At 41.6% G+C, this 13,093-nt stretch overlaps 1 protein-coding gene across 9 annotated transcripts in view; it reads right to left on the reverse strand.

The window, feature by feature from the left end:
* The window catches only part of LOC135902404 (calcitonin gene-related peptide type 1 receptor-like), a 572,650-nt gene that overhangs the window by 126,452 nt on the left and 433,105 nt on the right, over nt 1-13,093 (reverse strand). For 7 of the 9 annotated variants that reach the window (XM_065432417.2, XM_070531979.1, XM_065432413.1 and 4 more), the window contains one exon: nt 12,124-12,213. The exons of the other annotated variants lie outside the window; for them this stretch is intronic. The gene's annotated coding sequence lies outside the window, so the exon portion shown is untranslated. The remainder of the gene's footprint in view (nt 1-12,123; nt 12,214-13,093) is intronic. 9 annotated transcript variants of the gene reach the window in all.

Consider the following 13,093-nt stretch of genomic DNA (forward strand, 5'->3'; position numbering starts at 1 on the left):
AAACAGGTAGGACCTGGTACAATTTATTTGTACCAATATAGGAATGCAGTCTAAATGTTAACATGTGTCGAGCGTATCTCTGTGAACTACGTCAGTTTCATTATAGCCTGAGTAAAAAGCTTGCATAAGCTTTTCTATACTATTCATATGACACAACTCCTGCGCTCGTTCAGTTTCACTCGAATTGCGAAACGAGGAATGATTGAACATGCGAAAAAAAACAATTCAGCGAGCAACTACTGCGGAGTACTGAATTCTCACGTCTTCCATCAATAACTTGCCAAGAATTGCGACCACATGTCAAACAGACACAGTTTTACCATCTGCGTTTCGGATGCTCGCGAGAGTGTAAGTGCCGCTTGCATCACAGTTTTCATACCGATGAAGTATTCTCGAGCTCTCATCGATTCTCCGCCGCATCTTTTGAACGCAGAGCACGTCGAGACATCTCTTACATATTCACGTCCGGCCCAAGGTGGCCAGCGATCGTAAATGTGGGGCGGAGCTTTCTATTGGCCCATCGCTTACGAAGACACGCAATCACAAAGGTAAAAAGTGCAGAGGGAAGCTGTCGAGTAAATTGAAAAAAAAGGAGGAAAGAAAAGAAGAGAGGAAAAATTTGTAGCTTAAGGGCGGAGGTGTTGCCGACAGCTAACAAGGTCAGATCTGGCTCCTTTCAACGTGAACAGTGCCGCGGTGACAAGCAGCCTGCGTGCTCTCACTGGAACGAGGGCGAAGGTGCAGACGTTCGGGAGCCCTTTCGACGCGGTCTTTCGCGTTTTCCTGTGCTGATTGCTTTGCTGCAAAAAGGGTAGTCGTGTGGCGGAGCACTTTGCGTGCGGATAGATATAGCTACATGCATAAGGTGACCTATGCACGGGAATTCTGTAGCTCTGACACGACTGCTGCTAAGATAAAACCTAGAAAATGCTTTCATCGCAGAATACACGGGCCCGGTAAACTGGCAAGCGCTATCAGTTTATTTCGCAGAATGTCGGCCGCGGTTTCTGCAAAAGCTATACGTCTCGCCAGAGCGATGGGCTAGAACTCTGCGGATCCTTTCTCCGAAAGCAACAAGAACGGTTACGTGACGAGGCGCAAGCCGGAAACCTCATTATTGCTCAACGGTCCCTGTACTGTATAGCACTGGGATGCTTCTGTGTAGTCTGAGACATGACCTTGGCCGTACCGTTTGAACTTTGCTTCGGCGAGGAAATTGCCTGCGACTCTTTCGCGTGTAAGAAAAATACTCAATCTCACGGGCACGGTAGGCCAATCGCCCGACAAAGGCTTAATAGACGCGTCCAGACTTAACTTGATCAGCGGAGCATTACATGGAAAGCAAGATAATTAGGAGAAGCTAATTTGAGCGCCTATTCGCGTCCTTGGCGGGTTACCACGAAGCTGTGCATAAGCTAAAGAGGTTCTTTCAGATGTGTTGTTTTAATCATTGCTTTTTAAAAGACATGCTAACGATAGTTGCAAATGCAGCTCCAGACATCGAATACAGTGACAGTACGCTCTATGAAGATTGTACCATCTGTCCTTGAAGACCTGGTCGTGCATAGGTAGCCGGACATCCAAAAAGTCAACGCGGTCATGCGCAAGTACAGCACCTAGCAGCATTTCTTCGCTGCTTGTATAGGAGTTGTCAAAAATACAATTGCCCGCTAGGTAACAATTCCCTTTTGTCTTAAATACTCGTTCCCTTGGTTTGGGGGCGAATTTTCCAGCTTCGCCGGTAGCACATACGTTTTTCTAGCTGACTTGTTTTCTTGACCATCTGGGCTTTCGACATATGCAGATCATGCGAGATCATGCTGAATCGGTGAGATTCACATGGTTGATGGTAATGTGATATTTCATATGAAGTCCAACTAAAGCAATTTGCTCAGCTTTCGTGCTTAAATTGTAATTAGGATCGGTTCCTTTCGCCGCTAAGCCACATGACCTCAGCAGCAATTTTTTTCTTTCTTGGAATACAACACAATATGCGAAGCGGCCACTGTTGACCTTTTCAACGACAACGCTTTGGGCGTCACCATTATGCCCTGTGGTATGTGCAAATTGCGCATGATCCACCGCGCAAAAGCATTGTAGAAGCGTCCGCGCATGCCTTTCTACTCCCGCGCCACAGTCCAGGAAGGAGGTTCTCGTTCTCTTCGGGAAAAACGTCTACACTAAGAAATAAACAGTGGAACTGACTTCAAAAGCTCAACTTCGAAGTTTCCTTCTCTACATAGATGTTTTTATTGTGGCAAGCCCCTTGCGCGACGATCGAATGTTTCTCTCTCGCTTTTAGAAAGAAAGAAAGAAAGGAAGAAAGAAAGAAGGAAAGAAAGAAAGAAAGAAAGAAAGAAAGAAAGAAAGAAAGAAAGAAAGAAAGAAAGAAAGAAAGAAAGAAAGAAAGAAAGATGCAAATCACTCACCGCATAATCCATGCTGAAGGTGAGCGCGAGGTAGCGCTCAGAAACGGGCAGTGCACGCCACACCCTTTTAAGCTTTGACATTACTGTAGGCACATAAATGAGCTAATTGAACTTCTTTGCCAGGGTGCACAGGAATATATACGTCTATTTTTTTGTTTCATTTTTATACCACTATGTCCTTTCTCACTGCGGTGTGTGCTCCCTTTTAAGAGCTGGCTGCGTTAAGGAGTTGTTATTGATGCAACGATCACGCGCTCCGGCAATGCTGTGTTCTGACGTCCCTAGAAATAATCGCTCCACATAACGGGAAGCAAACGCAATGGTTTATCTTTGGGAACAGGCACCCACTTTCATAGCGATGGCAACTATGCGCACGCTCGAGGCGCGTTGGCGCTGGCGCCGCCGTCGCCGTGATGTCCTGCTATCGAAGGCACATGCGCCGCTTGTGCGCGGCTGGTTAGGAATCTGCAGAGCGCATTTGGCTGCCGTAAAACTGCTTATTTGTGAATCAATGTTTTAATTAAGGTATACATCAGTTATGCACGAGATTGCCAAAAGCGTTCATAGAAATGAGCAACCGCATTTTACAACGCTGATTTTGAAAGTTATGGGCGACAAAACTGAAAGAACAAGAGAATTTTACGGAAAGAGGAAGAAAACAGAGCAACGAAAAAAAAAAGAAATATTGCGCCTCACGTCGATTCGCGGAAGTGGCGTTGACTTTATGCGCATATAAAGAGAATGGGTGTCCTGGTTCACTGTTTACTGAGCTAACACAACGACTTCCCGCACATTCGTTTATTGAGCAAAAAAGAGAACCAAAGAAAAAAAAAAACTGAGTTACGCCAGTTCGGGTCCCAAGGGTTGTACTTCCCGCAGGTCATTGCGTCATCGTTCGCGACCTTACTTCGAACATAATCGCAGCTAATAACTCTGTTAGGCCAGCGTTTGTTCAGTTTTCTCACAGGAGAAAGGAAGCCCCCTTTGCGGCACCTCACGCCTGTTGCTTCATTAATTATGCATTCGTTGCCGTGTTGGCTCCCGCAGAGAATGCAAACTCTGGGAATTCGGACAGCTTTTGGCGTTGTGCTTAGTTAATATGATTCCTCTGCCACGCGCAACGGCTACGGACGCAGTTTGTCAGGAATATGGAATATTTATTAAGCAACGGTGGATAAAAGTAAAACTATTTGCGCATGAAATATCGTCAGTTTTGCCACTAATCATTAAGAAACTGTTCTCTGCCAAGGTGTTTCCGAGCTGTCTTAAAGCTGGTTGAACAGTTCCTGTTTTCAAGAAAGCCGATCAGACTTCAGTAGGGAATTACAGGCCAATTTGTATGCTTCCTTTTTTTTTTTGGTAAAGTGATTGAAAAGCTGTTCCTCAATCGATTGATGCGCTACTTAAGGAAATCTAACCTTTTGTGTACTCAGCAATTCGGGTTTCGGCGAGGATATTCAACCAAACTGGCACTTATTACTTCATCAGAAGAAATCAAGCAAGCTCTTGACAGAGGTCTAATTGTGGGTTCTGTATTTATCGATCTGACGAAGGAATTCGACACGATAAACCATCGCACATTAATTGGTGAACCCCAATAATTTGGTATATCTGGTTCTCCACTAAAGTTTATCAGAAGCTACTTGAGTTAACCGGTCTCAAATGGCTCAGGATAAGGGCCATATCTCATCATCCAAGCTATTTAACGTAGGGGACCCAGAGGGTTCAATTTTATGCCCACTTTTATTTTTGGTGTGTATTAATGACCTACCCATTACTCTTGCTAAGGTCAAGTGCATACTTTACGCTGATGACACGACCATCTTTACATCCAGTAAATAAATTTCCACACTCAAGTCTAACCTTAACACCGACTTAAAGATATTACTTTATGGTGCTAAAGTAACCATCTACACATTCATCCCACTAAAACCACATTTATGGAGTTCCAGCCCCAGCGAAACTCAATCGACGTCCCACCTCCTGTTTACATTGGTGATTACGTCATACATGTTTCGAAGGAAGCATGGTTCCTCGGCGCCATCTTAAACAGTGAACTAAAATTTCATGGACATGACTGATCACTTGTTAAAAAGATTGCATTTGGCATCCACATTATCGTCAAGACAAGAACTTGTTTTCCACCTCACATCGTACGATCTTTGTATTTTGCTTATATTCATAGCCATCTTTCGTATTGTGTATCATCATGGGCCGATACATATTCTACGCATATTGAACGTCTGCAGCAACTTCAGAACCAAGCTATGAGACTAATGACTTTCAGCCCATTTGATTTGTCCTGCAGGTCACTCTTTCCTAAACTTAACATTCTCCCGTTACGATAATTATTCCGTCAGAAATGATCCATAATTGCATATAGGCTCATCACACACGACATCGTCGTTGAATGTATTGATCCTGAACACATTACTAATAGCAACAGTACCCGGTGTTGCCTGCGCAATAATCCTCTTTTTGCCTGTCGTAAGAACGAATTACGGGAAGTTCACAGCCCTCTTCTCTGGCATAGCAATATGGAATTCACTACCTTTCGAAATAAAATCATCACACAACGTTCTTAGATTCTCCACGCGTACCAAGAAATATTTCATTCAGGGATTAAGCGACTCACCTTAATTTCTTAATTAACTATCAATATGTAGGCCATTTTGCTGTATGCCATTTGTTCTTGTATAAGTAATTAGTACTATTGATAATGAAGCCAGTTATGGTCTCTCAAGTCGGGTTGATTGTTATTGTTAATATTCACTGTTATTCTGCTTCTTCGCACGCTCTCGAATTTTTTTCATGTGTTTTTATTGATCAACATTACCATTAACTTATGTATTCAATTTCCTGTTATAGATAATCAACTTGCCTAATTAATATTATTGTTGTTCACGTGACCGCAATTTTTTGCTGTTTTTGTATAATAATCCTATTTATCTATCGTAGAAGGCACCGCTGGCAGTTTTTTTTTCAGAACTCTGCGGCCTCCTGCTGTAATACTATTACCATGTAACTCGAACATGACTGTTGCAATAAACTTGACTTGACTTCAGGACGCGGAAAGGCGCCTTTGTGGGATTCCGGATTGGTGAGCCAGTAATGTGTGCACAGGGAATAAAAATTTATTTCGAATGCCTATCTGGAACTTTTCTTTTCTTTGACAACACCTTTTTCTTCGGAGGATAAATTTTCCTGTGATTCTGTTTTCTTTCTCCTTAAATATTCTTTCTTTCCTTCGCCTTCCTTACGCAATCATGTGCGAACAGACAGTTTGTAAGTCTTCGCGGGCTACTTTTTGTTTCTTTTCTCTTTTCCTGTTACATGTCTATGTAAAGTATAATAGAAATGTACTGCAGATTAGTGGTTACACATTATCTTATTCCTATATACCGCAGCGATGACCGATTCTTATTGCTGCGGCCGTGCCCATTCTTTTTTAATAAGTGCATTTTTATACCCTTTTCTTATTTTGTCAAAGATTTGTTGGTAAGTGGTGATACTGAGTATAACCCTGGCTAGACTGAAAAAGAAATGTTGATGTAGCTGCTATCTGGTCAAAATAAGATCAGTGCTACCGTAGAAAATATCCAAGTAGACCAAAAAGACATGGAAAAAAAGATAACTACCTTAACTGAAAGAATTTACGGGATGGAACAGCAGCTTTCCTGCCCTAAGAAATTAACAATTCAACTAAATGATATAGAAAAAGCGATTTCAGATAAAAATGATGCATTAGTTTCGGTCAATAAACAAGTGGATCACTTGGAAAATAGACGTCACAAGAACAATTTAATAATATACGGTTTGGAGTAGTATTTTGTAGAAACCGGGAAAGAACTAGAAAACAAAGTTGAGAAAGATATATTCATAGAAAATCCACATGTACCAACACTAGCTATAGGAAAATCTATAGGCTGGACTCAAAAGGTAAAAAAAGCTAGTCCGGTAGTCCTCAAATTCGTGAATTATCCTGAAAAAGCAACTATCCTCAAAAATTTATACAAACTAAAAGGCACATCTTTGTCTATCTCTCTGAGGACTTCTCCACACGGGTGCGTGAGGTGCGTAAAAATCTGTTGGTAAGCGCAAGTAAAAAGATAAATGTCAAAGTTAAACTCGTTTATGATAAACTTAACGTTGACGGCACTCTTTACACGTAGAATGGCGAGAAAAGCCAACGTTATCTACTAAATAAACAGTCCCATAAATGACCAATAACACAACCATTGCCCATCATTACGAAGCCTAAACATAAATTGTAGAAGCGTAATAAACAAAACAAAACGTAAACAAATAAAACAAACCGAAACAGGTTCAATAATTCAGTCTTCGACAGTGAATTTTTACCTGTTGGCTTCAATGTATTCAGGAAAGACCGTGGTGCTAAAGGAGGCGGAGTTTGCATTCTTTTTAAACATTATTTGAACATTATTCAAATGCCTGACGTATCCAACGTTGAGTCTCTTTTCTCGAAAACTTACCACAGAAATGTTAAATACATTATTGGTGTTTCTTACAGGCCACCCTCCTCTGAACCTACCGATCTTGTTAAAACTCAAAAACATATGAACTAACTGAAAACCATGTGAGCATATATAAAAACATATGAACTGAAAAACATATGAGCATTCATGTTAAACAAGGGTATCGGATTATTTTATCCGGCGATTTCGACGTACAAAACATTGACAGGAACTTGTCAGTTCACAAATAATGCGACAGAGCAGGCGAAGCCATTATTGAACTGGTATTTGCCTGCCACCTATTACAGATTGTTGATGACTTGACTAGGATACAAGGTCATACTGAATCCGTACTTGACTTATTTTTCATACGTGGTATTCCTGCTTTTAATGCTCAATGCGAAATTTATCCCGGCATATCTGATCCCCAGATGGTACTACTAACGCTTTCTGGTGTATCTGTAAAAGCAAATAAAACAAACTGTAGTTTTCCAAACTTTTCTCGAGCAGATGATGTTTCAATAATAAACATGTTGTCCTTTCATTTTGATACCTTTTCAAGCAGTGACGCTAATGTAAACAATCACTGGGACCCTTTAAAGGATATTATTAAAGAATGCATTGATTGTTTTGTGCCCAGTATTGTAAAAAAACAAAGGAATAAGAACTCTTGCTTAACTCGATCTACAGTACAGCTCAGAAGACAACTGAAAAGAATAAAAAAAATACTGTCTACCGAATTTCCGAATACAAAAAACATCCACTTTAACCATTCAATTCCGACATCAGGTTGCGAAAGATAAACAGAATTATCATGGGGTAATATTGCCGCATTTTATTTCGTCATCCCCAGAAAAATTTGGGCGACTGCTTTCTCCTTTATTGCGCAACTGCAGCGCTTTTGATATTGAGCGCTGCATTACCCAAGACCGTTCAAAAATATCAAACGCATTTAACGATCATTTTCAATCTGTTTACATTAGAGACAATGATTTCATGCCCAATTTCAGCTCCTTCCTTCCGCCCATTCCCGCCATGGTCATTAGGGAACAGGGCATACTTAATATACTACTAAATATTATTACCAAACAATCGTGTGGCGCCAATGACATCCCGAATGAATTTTTAAAGCGGCATGCTGAGTGAGTGGCAAAGTACCTTCCGATATTGTTTTCGAAATCGTTGCAGGAGGTAGAGGTTCCAAGAGACTGGAAAATAGCTAAGGTGATACCCCTACACAAAAATGGCAGCAAATGCTGTGTAAAAAAATTACCGTCCCATGTCATTAATCTCAACCGCTTGCAAATTGATGGAGCACATAATACGTGAGCACATTTCAGTATTTCTCGAGGAGGACAACTTATTCACCAAAGAACAACATGGGTTTCGCAAGAGCTTTTCTACACAAACTCAATTAATAGAAGCTATGCATGATTTTGCGGTTTTTATAAATAATGGAAATCAAACTGACGCAATTTTTTTAGACTTTCGTAAGGCCTTTGTTACAGTTTCTCAGAATAAACTGCTTTATATATTAAACTTCGTACTACGAAGCTCTAAACTAATATCCTGGATTTCATCATACATTACTGACTGCCAACAATCTGTATCTTTTGACCCGCATTGCTCAGGTAAAGTTTCAGTGTCGTCCGGTGTCCCACTGCGCTCGGTGCTAGGACCTCTCTTTTTTCTCATCTTTATAAACGACATTGTTGACGACATCCCAGTTAAAATTAACCTATACGCACATGATTGTTTTTATTCTCCAAGGTTCTGACCAGTTGACCAGCTACTCCTAAATCAAGCATTTCAAAGGGTTGCGCCATGGTGTGAACATTGGCAAATATCCCTCAATTAAAAGCAGTAGCAATGAAAATTACTCTCAAGAAACTACCCCTCATTTATTCATACTCAATAAATGACAATTTTCTTACCGAAGTAACAGAGTACAAATACTTAGGTCTCCTCATAACAAGTAATCTCGGATGGAACAAACACATAGATCAAGTCACAGCAAACACACAATGCAAACTATTTTTCCTTCGCAGGGCTCTGAAACTGTCCACTCATACAGTCCGTCTTCTTGTGTATAAATCTATCATTCTGCCTAGGTTAGATTACGCCGTTGTTATATGGGATCCATTCACAAAAACAAATTATGAAAAGGGGAAAAGGTAGAAAGGATTCAGAAATAAGCAGTTCGCTTTATATACAATCGTTATGACCGCACATCTGTAACAGGCTTTTTAATCAGAGCTGACTTAAAATCTTTATATCCCCAAAAAACCATCAATCACCTTTAAAATTCCTATATCAAATACTAGCGGGACAGGTTAAGGTTGACGCATCTACAGTTGTTCGATTTTCCTCAGGTTATAACACCAAGCAACGGCATGATCTAACATTAACACCGCACTAAACACATAATAATTGTTTTAAATACTCATTTTTCTCAAGAAATACTTGTGATCGGAATTTATAAAGATACGACCAACTGTTACAGCCCTCTCTGGCTGAGTTTCTCTCAAGTTTGTGCACATAAATCCCGTTCGTTATATTTAGTTTTTGTGTTTCGCTAACCTGCTTCGTACATTTATTGCTTCATATGAACCAAATGCGTGTATACCGTATGCATGTGTGTGAATGTGTGTTTATGGATATCTCATATCTGTATATACCTGCGTATATGTGTGTATATCTACGAGTATATGGATTGCATTGTATACATCTTTCTTTTTTTATCTCTTGTGCGCCAATAATGTTGTATCGAATCATGTATCGCTCATTTCGCACCCTACTAAAATCCCAACCAGGGATTGTACAATAATAATAATAATAATAATAATAATAATAATAATAATAATAATAATAATAATAATAATAATAATAATAATAATAATAATAATAATAATAATAATAATAATAAGTAGTAGTAGTAGTAGTAGTTGTAGTAGTACTAGTAGTAGTAGTAGTAGTAGTAGTAGTATTGCTCATGAGAAATACGCTGTCAGTGGCAGCGGCGTACCTTCGTTTTATTAATCCTCAGCGAATTCTACAAAAGAAGTCTATGGGCTATTCTGGTTATTAGAAGGAACGCCATATGTAGACGCTTTTCTTTATGGGCGCAGCCATATTATGTAGGCAGTGACGCCATCTATGGGCAGTCGGCATGTGGCTTGGGCATGCGAGCCATATTGTATGACAGGCATACGCTCGGCAGCAGTTTTGGGTGGTTGATTTCGCGTTCGGGCGTTCTACTTACGAGGGTGAATCAAAAATTATTTGCTCTTATTTTATTTAGCCAAATTAGGGCGGTAAATGCGAAGTCAGCGTATCCCTTCCCAGCAGTTTCTTTTTCTTGAACCGGCCCGGCCTTATCTGTCAGTAGCTCCGAGGCAGACCGCTGCTGACAGTTGTTGGAGATGGTGGTTGTGCTTCACACGCCCACGGTGTACGAGCGACGAAGTGTGATTCGTTTTCTATGGAGCAAGGGACGAACACCCATCGAAATCCACAGGGAACTGCAGCCCACGTATAGGGAAAGGTGTCTCGTATTTAGTAGTTTGAGGTGGTGATGTTGTACGTTCGCAAAAGGCCGTGAATACTTGCATGACAGTGAGCGTTTGGGGAGGCCGCCTGCGTCGCTGACTGATGACAACATGGCACAGGTGCATCTGAAATTAAGTGCTGCGATGGGACAAATGTCGGAACCGGCGTGGGGATTTCGTGGAAGAATAGCGTAAGGTACGTAGAAGGTTATGTATATTTGAAGTTGCCTGTATGTACCTTATTTTGTCTAATAAAAAGCTAGCGGCAAGGACTTTTTGATTCGCCCTCGTAGTATGATGATACGTATTCTACGTGGGAAATGGTTCTTTGATACGTGGGGAAGTGGTTCAAGTCGGCGTGGCCGGTGTTACTGCAGGCGTCGAAGGGGACGGGGCACCTAGCGCTATGTGTGCTCACGTGTCAATTTGAGCCTACAATCAGCCCCGCCGAACAGTTGTGTATATTTTGAAAATTTGTTCCACGAATGTCACCTTACTGTGCGAGTGGTCACGCATTCTCACTGCAATCTTAAGCAACGAGTAGTTAAGAAACGTGTGGCGATCCTAACAGCATGGGTGGCATTTTGCTGGGGAATAAGTAGGGCTGTTTACATTGACAAGCGTTCAAAATATTATGTGTGGAAACCTTGCGTGGCTACTTCATTTGTCGGGCCGGTTACCGCCAACCAATAAAATAGACTTAGTAATAAAAGCGTACCGTACCATACCATACCCACACTTGTCGAGGGGTCGCGCAACAGGCTGCTGACTGATCGAGCGTCCGAAGCAGTAGTAGCTGCTGGATTCTAGATTTGTTCTGTATAGCGTATGGTGCAAGCTTGCGGCATGACCATGCGAGGTCTGATTGCGGCATTGGCCTGTGCTTTTTTTGGTATTCTGATTTTTTTTGTGAAAAGAGCCGACGAAAAGGAAAAAAAAATTTGTTCGGTGTTGTTCGTCCCGTACTCTACGACGCACTCACCCGTTTTACGAAAGTTGTGTCTTCACAAATATGCGATCCCCTTTGGATATCACTACTTTATCGGGCAAGAAAGGCAATGTCGGAGCACAAAGCTTGTATTTATAATGCTGCTTTACCAACTGCAATGATCGCTGCGTTGGGTAATGCCATCGGCCTCATACGGAAGGCCAACGCAAACGTAGCACAGGGATATTAAGTGTACTAAGCTGGAAAAGCATGCCAACGATGTTGGTGGCTGACGCAAATGTTTTGTAGCGATCGGTGCTTGGATGTTTCCGAATAGCATTGGGTTGACAGTACACGACCAATCCTATGCTGCAGTTTTCACGCCAAGCGATCAGACAGTGATAATATTTTGTAACTGACGCTGAAAATTCAGAGACGTCACTGCTCTTTGTTGAATAAAAATCGATACAGCCAAAACAATTCACAGCACATACACTCAACGTAGCTCATCATGCACGTCGTATGTTTGCGCAGCCAAGAGAAATTTCCGCATACGGTAGTTACCGCTCCACCGAAAGGCCACAAAGCGGTGCTTCAACGACCTTGTATTCCGTATCACCGGAGAGCGGCCACCGCGTTCTGATATTGAACACTGGACCAAAACCTCAGCAAGAGAATAATACGAAAGCCGCTTAATTCCTGAGGCCGCCTTCGGAGGAAATAAAACAGTCAAAAGCACGTACCTGAAGAGCGATGAAAGCAGTGTGTAGCCAATCACAGTGAGAGCTTTCAACTGTTCACTGCTCCATGGCGCCTGACCAGTCAACGAAGGTCTGTATGCAAGCAAGAAAAAAAGAAAAAAGCGCTGAAGTCCGATCCACATCGTCTGAAGATGAACCCAAAATACACAAAATGTGATAATGAAGTGTTGTATGGTATCAAGATCAATCATCGCCGCGATCAAAAATCATTTATGGAATGTAATTTATCCGTAACTAAGACTATACTGAATAATGCTAGATCAATAAAGGTGTCCTTTAACTTACCTTGGATGTCAGTTATTTCGTGAGCGCTAACTATTTCTTTATATTCATAGCTATATTGTCACTCGGGTAAATATTGGTAATATCACTGGTAAAAAATACTCGGATACAACGTGCATACAGCAATCTATGTGAAACCAAGCGTTTGATAAAATACTGTAAACTAAATGCGATACGTACAATAATTGTGTTGATTTTATTCCATACAACGTATAATAGCATGGAACGTTTGGTTTGTGCATCGCACAGGCCATAGCTTTAGTCTCGTGCAATATTTATGTTTACGCCCTGCACCATTCCCAGGCTATACCGAAAATGCAAACACCAAATCAGGCTGATGCCCAGTCTCGGACGTTGACGCAGTGATGCCACAAGAGTGAAGGCGAGGTATAATTGCTTGCAGACGACACACAATGAACACATTTAGGATTTTGTACCCTTTATGTCACCGTGACACATGCGTATTCTACAGTAGGAAATGAAGACAAGAAGCTCTTGCCAGGTGCTCTTCCGGCTTGCGCCAGGGAAGGGCCCTGAGTACAAGGCTGCTGCGACGCTAGCTGCTTCCCGTGTCCGCTAGTCCGAGCTTGCCAGTGCAGCCTCCCATAGCTCGAAGAACGGGGGGGGGGGGGGGGGGGGGGGTAGGTATTGACTGGTGGAGAAATCCCTA

The sequence above is a fragment of the Dermacentor albipictus genome, chromosome 1 (assembly GCF_038994185.2).
Source record: "Dermacentor albipictus isolate Rhodes 1998 colony chromosome 1, USDA_Dalb.pri_finalv2, whole genome shotgun sequence".
NCBI classification, from domain to species: Eukaryota; Metazoa; Arthropoda; class Arachnida; order Ixodida; family Ixodidae; genus Dermacentor; species Dermacentor albipictus.